The sequence below is a fragment of the Lactuca sativa genome, chromosome 6 (genome assembly GCF_002870075.4).
Source record: "Lactuca sativa cultivar Salinas chromosome 6, Lsat_Salinas_v11, whole genome shotgun sequence".
NCBI lineage: Eukaryota > Viridiplantae > Streptophyta > Magnoliopsida > Asterales > Asteraceae > Lactuca > Lactuca sativa.
Genome location: NC_056628.2, coordinates 110,461,788 through 110,471,033, shown reverse-complemented (window position 1 = coordinate 110,471,033; position 9,246 = coordinate 110,461,788). Strand labels below are relative to the sequence as shown.

Below are 9,246 nucleotides of genomic sequence, written 5' to 3'. Positions count from 1 at the left end.
ACATTCAGGTCTTGGTAGAAGACTACTTACAAAACATTCAGGTCTTGGTAGAAGACTACTTTCAAAACATTCAGGTCTTGGTAGAAGACTACCTTTAAAACATTCAGGTCTTGGTAGAAGACTACTTTTTATACTAGTAGGAAATATGGGATTTTCTAGGGTTTTTCATACTTATACTAAATGTTTCATCAAACATTCACCAGTCTTTCATAACACATTTTCAAAGCAATAACATTAAAATACTTATGAATTCACCAGCTTTATCGCTGATACTCGCTTTCAAAATAACTTGTATTCTCAGGTTACAAATAGACAGGTGCTGATGCAAGGTTTAGAGAAGACAGAGCAATCAAGAGTCGTTGATTATTTTGATTAGTTATCATGTTGTCTTGTACTATGAAAGAACAAACTTGTAATCAAAATTATACTATTAATGCAATGGATGATGTTGTTGCTTGTTTACTGCTTTACATTTGTTGTGATACATTACATGACGTCCTTTGCCCCAGAACGTTTCCGCCGTTCTCGGTTTTGGGGTGTGACATAAATCCACAACCAAACAAGGAACAAGAATTAAGGCAGAATCACTTACTCTATGTCTGTAAAATCTTAGCTATGCACAACCCTGATGTACATACTAAGCCATCATAGCTCACCTGTACGAATCTTTAGTTCTCTTATGGATGTTGTGACTTGTTCAGATGAGTGAGTTATTATAACTACTTTTAAATATTTCCACAAGTTTTAATCTTATATAAATATAAATTAAATTTTAAAGCAATTCTTATGTCGAAGATGTACCGCTCGTCGCTGGTGACTCCGATGTAGTTACTCCTGCGGTGATCATCAGAATCCGTCCATCCGTGCCTGAGTTTCTAGTTATTGGGCAGTCCCTCTTGTAATGCCCTGTCTCACCACATCCATAACAAGCCTGGTTTATTTCTACTCTTGGGACATGGGCGATTGGTTGTGCTGGTGCCCTGCAGAATTGGGAAGTGTGCCCCTTCCTATGGGAATTTAAGCATTGCATTTCCCGACATACTCTGGTGTGGTGGTAGTTACACCCATCATACTTCGGGAGAGTTCCAGGATATCGACTTGCAGGTGCTGGAGTAGTATGTGTTGTGGCGGCGTATATAGTACCCAAATCGGTGAGTCCAGTGAGTGACTGGGCGAGTCGGACCGTCTGACAGTGGGATTTTCGGATTTTCTTGCTGTTTTGCTAAAGGATAATTGCCATATATGTTTTAAACTGATAAAATACGAATTTTATTATTATTGAAAGATTATCCTTGCCAAAACACAAGATAATTACCAATTAATTAGATAATAAATTACTTATATGATTAAAATTGATTATTTGAATTAATTGGGTAACTCATCTTGCAAGAAATTAAATTAGGTCAAATATAGATAATCACTAAATTAATTGTTTGATTTATATTATTTGTTATTTGATCCCTTGTGTTTTGAAAAGTTCAAAACTTTCCCTCAAGTTTTGAAATTTATATTCTTTGATTAAAAGTTTAATTATTGAAAGTTTTAAATTTCAACCCTTAGATTTTTACAAGTTTAAAAATCAACCTTATACTTTAGCTATTATAAGATTTATATATATATATATATATATATATATATATATATATATGTATGTATGTATGTATGCATGTATAAGAATAAGCTAGTCTTATCGATAGTAGGCCTCATTCACGAAGCTAGTCTATAAAGTGGGTATAAGGTTGCTGCCTACAAAATGGCGCTTAATGGGTGTACACTAACACCCACCGCTTGCTTAACTGGTGGAGTGTCGTTAGCCGAACGGATAGGATAGGGCACTTAATACCTCATTATAAGTATAATGAATATCACAAAGTAACTAACATGTTTTTACAAACTCCCAATCTTAGTTACTTTAGGGCAAAATGTGAAAATGATGCTATTCTATGGAATTACACTTTGTACCCTTGTCAAATGTTAGTGGAGCGTGTGTGGTTAACCGACACACTAATTTGGGATTGACATTGGTGGCAAAGGGTGGCTTGATGTTTGTCATAGATCAATGGAGCGTGTGTGGCTAACCGGCACATTGATTAGGTGATAGAGACATTGAGTGCACCATGTTGATTCGCATGGTTATTCACATTTTGTTTGCGATCCTCGGTATCCTAGTCGCAAATTTGAAGTGTATATTGAGATTTAAACATTCCATTGAAAAGTTCAATGAATCTCAAAAAAAAATCTAGGAGTTTTCAAATACATTTAAAACTTAATCTCTTTTTCGTTTTTCATGGTGAGAATTAGTGACTCGTCATTCACTTACCTTCAAGTTATTTACTTTCTGAGTACGACATCCCTTTCTAAGTTGTAAATAATGTTGCCAGGTCCTAGCCCTAATTTTTCATTTGGGTGTTTAATTAAGGATTCATTTTCTAATAAAACTTTATTCCTTTCTATTTTCAGATGTCTAACGCAAACGCAAACAATAATGCTCCCGACTCATTCTCATAGATGAGCCTATGTCAAAAGGTGATGTTTGATGGATCGAATTTCAACGAATGGATGAGATACATTCACATGATTGCTCGTTACGAGGACAAAGAATATGTCCTCGACGAGAAGCTTGAAAAGATCAATCCAGAAGTGGCCACTCCCGAAGAAATGGCCGTCTTTGAGGCCCACGAGCGTGATGCAACGAAAGTTCATTGCATTATGCTGGCCACCATGAATCTTGAACTCCAAAAGTCCTACGAGGAGATGTATCCTTATGAAATGCATCAAGATTTGTTGGAGAGGTATCACCAAAGCGCAAGGCAAGAGCGCTATTAGATATCACCAACATGATCACCGCTAAGATGGGGAGTGGAGAGTCCTTAACCTCGTATTTGCAGAAAATGCAGAGGTATGTTGATCGTCTTCACAAGTTGAATGTTAACTTTGGGGAAGATTTGGCTATTGACATCATTCTCCACTCCTTGCCCTCGTGCTACAATTAGGAGTTTATTTGAGCATTCTGAGCCTTGTACACTTAAGGAATAAGTGTCGGGGTTTATCGGCTGAAGTTATAGCTCAAGGAAATGACCTTAAACACCATTGCAAGGATTTCACGACCAACACATGGGATTTTAAGGTCGTAAACTCCGTGTAGACGGTAAAATCTTGCCTATATGGTGAAATGGTGGCCATTTGTTCATTCCTTCCTTCCATTTGGCCCAAATCCTCTCAAGTATCATCCCGATCTTCGTCCCCGATCTTCAAATCTCGTAAACTTATTGTCTTAACTAGTTGATATCTTGCATGAACTAGTAATCTTACATGATTTCATCTATGAAATCATTCCATTTTGTAGATTTTCAGTTTCACCAAGTACACACTCGTGTTCTTGGCCAGAAACGACCATTCAAGCTCCTAGATCGTAAGTACTCTTGATCCAAATCATTGTACACTAGGTTTATCATGTTTAGGACTTGGAAAACATAAGAAATCAAGAGAATCAAGGACTTTACGGCCAAGACATGTTCTTGGGCCGTAAACCCCTTTTAAGGGTGCAAATGACACCCTAACACTCTAGTAAGCCTTGATTTTTAGCATAGAACATTACACCATGTACCTAAGGACCAAGATTCATGAAATGGTACTCCTTACCATGAGTTTACGGCCGTAAAATCATGGAGGAGTGGTCCCAGGGCCGTGAACATTAAGCAAGGCCATGTTAGGGCCTTAAACCCACCCAAACACTTGTTTAAGCTTTGAAGCACTTAACCGCTTAAGTTGTAATAGCTTTGAGCATCATTTAGTGACCCAATTAAGAGTTTACAGCCAGGATTTTACTCCCCTGGGCCGTAAACTCCAACACACATGGTCTTTGGACCATAAACTCCCGTATGAGGCCTTACACTCCTTTGTTGCAACCCGATAGCCTACTAGCACTTGACCAAAGTGTTTCCCTTGAATTAGGATGTTTATACATGTTTAATTACTGTTATAATCACTAATTGTTTATATACATATGTCTTCATATGTAATTAGGATCATTGTGTGTGTCTAATGTCTTCACTTGACACCAAGCACTTGTCCGATACTTCCTTCCGATCTGTTCACTGCAGGTGAGTTCATACCCCTTGAATTAACCTTTTAAATGTTTGTAAATGTTTTTAAACACTTTATGGGGAGGAATACAAGTTGAAACATGCTAGTTATTATATTAATCACATGTGATTAATAACTAATATGCAAATGGATTTACTATACGTTACCCGTTTTACCAAACGGATTTCTTCAAATGATTTTCATAAACGTTATATATGTTTAAAGCTCTTTATTAAACTATTTATTATACACTGTATGTTTCATTTCAAACTCTTTACAATTATGTTTCAAATAAAGTTTTCTTTATACTTAAACTTTTTTATCAAACAAATACTTTCAAACCGTTTTATAAACTGACATCAAGTCGATCTTTTCTTAGATATTAATCTTTTTCAAAGGTATTACAAAACTTCTTTTATGCTTTTATATTATCAAATGCATGCCTGTATATGTATAGTTATATAAGAAATGTTTAAAGGACTTAGGAAGGCTATCCGCTCTATTTCCTTTCAACCGTTGGGATGTGGTCTGGTGAGTATCAGGTATCCGTCCGAAGGTCGTTTAAATATTAGTTATGTATCATGTGTACATATATAGTCATAAAGTTTTCCTCAGTTAGTTCAGTACCGTTGAGTAGCAAAGGCATACTTCAGGTTATACACGTACATGGTTAGTAACTATTATAGGTATAGTCAGGAGATACCACTTACCATCCCAAGTACAGGGAATCACACAAAAGTCAGTTCATTCATGAGTCTATACTAATACATTACATGTTATATAGATACACTTACATGAGTACATTTACATAGATACATCTACATGAGTACATTTACATGAGTACATTTACATGAATACTTTTACATATATACGCTTATATGAGTACATTTACATAGATACATCTACATGAGTACATTTACATAAGTACACTTACATGAATACGTTTACATATATACGTTTACATGAGTCTTGGTAGAAGACTACATTCAGAACAGTTAGGTCTTGGTAGAAGACTACATTCAGAATAGTTAGGTCTTGGTAGAATGCTACATTCAGAACAGTTAAGTCTTGGTAAAAGACTACATTCAGAACAGTTAGGTGTTGGTAGAAGGCTACCTTCAGAACAATTAGGTCTTGGTAGAAGACTCCCTTTTATACTAGTAGGAATCATAGGGATTTCTAGGGTTTTTCAAACATTTACAGTTGTTTTACAAACATTTTCATACTTATACGAACTTTCTTTCAAAACACTTTTCAAGTCTTTCATTATAAGTATTACAAATCAAAGACACATTAATAGTTATGAATTCACCAGCTTTTTGGCTGATACTCGCTTTCAAAATAACTTGTATTCTCAGGTCACAAATAGACAGGTACGACGACTAGGTTTTGTGAAGACGAAGCAGTTCAGACTCGTCTTTTATTTTGATTATTCACTTTGTTGTCTTATACTATTAAAGAACACACTTGTAATTAAAATTATACTATTAATGCAATGGATGATGTTGTTGCTTGTTTACTACTTTACATTGTTGTGATACTACATGACGTCCTCCGCCCCAGAACGTTTCCGCCGTTCTTGGTTTTGGGGTGTGACAGATTTGTATCAGAGCATTGTTTATAGTGAATTAAGTATATCAACCCATAAAAGATATACTAACTATAAATACATAGGGATTAAAAGTACTCTGATCAAGAGTTTATACTTTAAATAATAAAATATTTGATTGAGTATACGTGCCTGCATTCATTCTAAAATCGGTGTCACAATGACAAGAACAAAAGTATTACGATTGTTGAATATCACAGGTAAGCTCGGGGATGTATGGTCAGTCTTGGGAGTGGCATAGCCTGATCAACTATGCTGGTCCGAGGAGTGATTAGCATATGCTCGAGAATGGTTGTGATATTGCAACAAGTCTAAAAACTTACCAACACCATCACAATGGAATACCATAGGGGTATTTGGTCTTACTATAAGTACTTTATACTTGAGAGCTAAAGGAAAAGAGGATCTTCAGTACTAGGTCAATAGTTGCTAAGTGGATACATTAAGTTATATGTAACTAGGATGATATAGACTCAGAATCTATGAAATTTTGCTTTACCCCTGTTCCTCGTGAATTTGGAGTTAAGGTCACTTATTCGAAGGCCTATCCTGTTGATTACATATAATCGGTATGCACTTTACAAATAGTGACGTAAATAATAAAGATCTTCTTATAATTATCTAGATAGTTCGTCTAAGGAAATACTTCTTGACCCTAATTCTCGCGTAGATAACATGGTTGGACTCCATCCCCACAACAACTCGTACCTTCCGAACGAAGTCAATGCTAAATGGTTTGGAGAAAAACTAGAGAATGATCATCCTATCCCTTTGAATGATCACATGATGAAGACCTTTCAGATGGTGTTAAATCCGAACCCAAAGTAGAGAAGCTACCCTAGGTAGCTCCCTTTCCAAATCCTAACCCTCGTCCGGCTTTTCATGGCCTGAAGCCTCCTTGGGTAGAATGCTTGGAAACATGGAGCGAAGAGCAAGATCATTCTACGCCGTTTAATGGAGACCGAAGCTTCTATAACGTACACGAAGGGAGCTCAGTAAAAAGAGTTCTACCAATCCTGATCCGTAGAGTTGCCCAAAGAGAAATTCAAGGCAGGACGACTCTCCAACATATCACAGAGATTGATGCCAATGCTCGAATCCATACCCTCCGTACCAATCGCCTTGAACACACTCACGAGAGATCTGAGAGAAACCATGAAACCCTGCTGCAAGCCCTGGCTGAAACTCGAGCCGAAGTCATAGAGCTCTGAGTACGTCATAGGATGTACGAAAGATACCTACTCGATATGGAACATCAACTAACTGAACTAAGGGTTCACTATAGGGGTGACCGTCGCCGTTAAGAGATACTTTACTTTCCTTCATTGTTTTAAAGAACTGTACTCCTGCCTATGTTCTGTAGCACTTTCCTATGTGACTACTTTGTACTGTAAGTACTGTTAGTTAGACCTTTATGCTGTCAGGGACTTTTTCTACTTCAGATGTGACGTAAGACCCTTTGCAGGGTCAATCTTCCCGATCTTATTAAATCTTAAACATCGACGATAGTGGCAGCCGGCTAACTTATGTGTCACTCTTTTGGTTCAAATACTTTCATCATACGTTCATTTGAGTCTATCTGAAACATGATTTAGTCAAGTCATTGGACTACAGTAATTTAACTCCAGAGACGTTTCCAAGTCTCTTTCAGTGGTTGGATCATGTTATTCACCAACCAACGATACCTCGGCTTGAACGACAAACGTCTTGAGACCATTCTACGAACTTACTTCTACTCCTTCTAAGGACTGCATCATAGGGATGTAGGTCGGACCTTCGCAAAAATACTTCCATTCCGAACTAGGACTGCATCATAAGGATGTAGGTCAAACCATTGTGAACATATTTCCATTCCGTACAAGGACTGCATCATAGGGATGTAGGTCAAACCTTCGAGATCATACTCTTACTTCTTCATTGAATGATCAACGTACATCCAGAATCAATAGTAGCCTTTACTAGGAAATCTTAGTTCATCGAAAGAGATTCGTAAGAAGATTATTATTATGACTTTCCATCGCTTATACATTCCCGAGTTATATATAACGAAGACCTGGTAGACAATAGAATATAAGATTTCTAACTTAGTTTCTTTTCCCCGTTGGGATATGGGACTAGATTGGAATCACACATTTTATTATCCGCCCATTCTTGATTATATCATAACGTGTATAAGCTAAGTTTACATGTATAATAACCCAGTTCTTATCCATAATTAAAATGATACAAGAACCATTTGGACAGTTTAACGACTACTTAGCAACATAATGAAAAGACCAAGTTTCACCCCTTTGGGAGCTCTGGTCTTATTCTTCAAGAAGACAGAATTCAGGGGTGCGATCATACCATCACTAATGCACCGGATCCCATCAGAACTCCGTAGTTAAGCGTGCATGGGCGAGAGTAGTACTAGTATGGGAAACATTTGGGAAGTCCTCGTGGTGCAGATCTCAACAGGACTTCCATTAGAAATCATTACCCTCTGCCTCGCATAGATGAGTCGGTTGGCCAACCACCAAGAACTATTTACCTTTCAGAGATAGACCTGAGATCCAAATATCACCATTGCGAGTGTTAGTGAAGGATGTTCTTAGGACAATCTTCCAAACTCGATACGGACTCTACGAGCCATTGTGATACCCCTCGGATAGGACCAATATGCTCGTAGTATTCATGAACTTAATGAATAGGGTAAGCCATTCTTACTTGGATCAGTTCGTCATTGTACTTGTAAATGACCTACTTATCTACCCTCGTAGTAAGAAGGAAATCATAAAGACGAAGAGCATCTACGACAAACCATGGAAACATTACGATCAGAGAAGCTTTACGTGAAGTTCTCTAAATACGAGTTTTAGAATGGAAGAGTCGAATTCCTAAGACACACTATTGGTGATGTGGGAATTCTTGAAGACCATTCATAAGATCAAAACCGTTGAGAAATTGTCAGCACCGAAGACACCGATGAGGATTCGCCAAATTCTGGGTCTAGCTGACTTACTGTCGAGAGTTCATCCAGAACTCCTCGCGAATCACGCAACCTCTTATGACTTTGACTCAGAAGGGAGTGGCCCTTGACTGGGAAGACAAGCAAGAGGAAGAAAACCTTGGAATTCAAAGTGAGAGGCCAAATCCTTTTTGAAGTCTCACTCTGGGAAGGCTTGATACGCTTCTGAAAGCGTGGTAAGCTAAATCCAAAATAATAGGACCTTCAAGATTCTTGCCAGAATCGGTCCTGTAACTCACAAACCCAACCTACATCGCGAGCTCAGTAACGTACATCTTACCTTTCATGTCTCAAACATTAAAAACATACCTTTCCGTCATGACTCTCGTAATCCCACTCGACGAGATTGAGATCAACGAGATCCTCGCCTTCATGGAAGAACCGTAGTGACCCTCGACCGAGTGGTCAAGCGAATGAAGAAATGTCGCCTCCCATTAGTGAAGGTTCGTTGGGATACCAACCGAGAACCCGGATTCACTTATGAGCGCGAGAACCAGTCGATTAGGAAGTTTCCCTACCTCTTCACTCGATCATTCGTACCTAC

At 37.8% G+C, this 9,246-nt stretch overlaps 1 pseudogene; it reads left to right on the top strand.

Annotated features, from left to right (window-relative positions):
* Nucleotides 1–8,027: 8,027 nt before the first annotated feature.
* Nucleotides 8,028–8,145, top strand: LOC111892163 (5S ribosomal RNA; annotated as a pseudogene).
* The last annotated feature ends 1,101 nt before the right edge of the window (nt 8,146–9,246 follow it).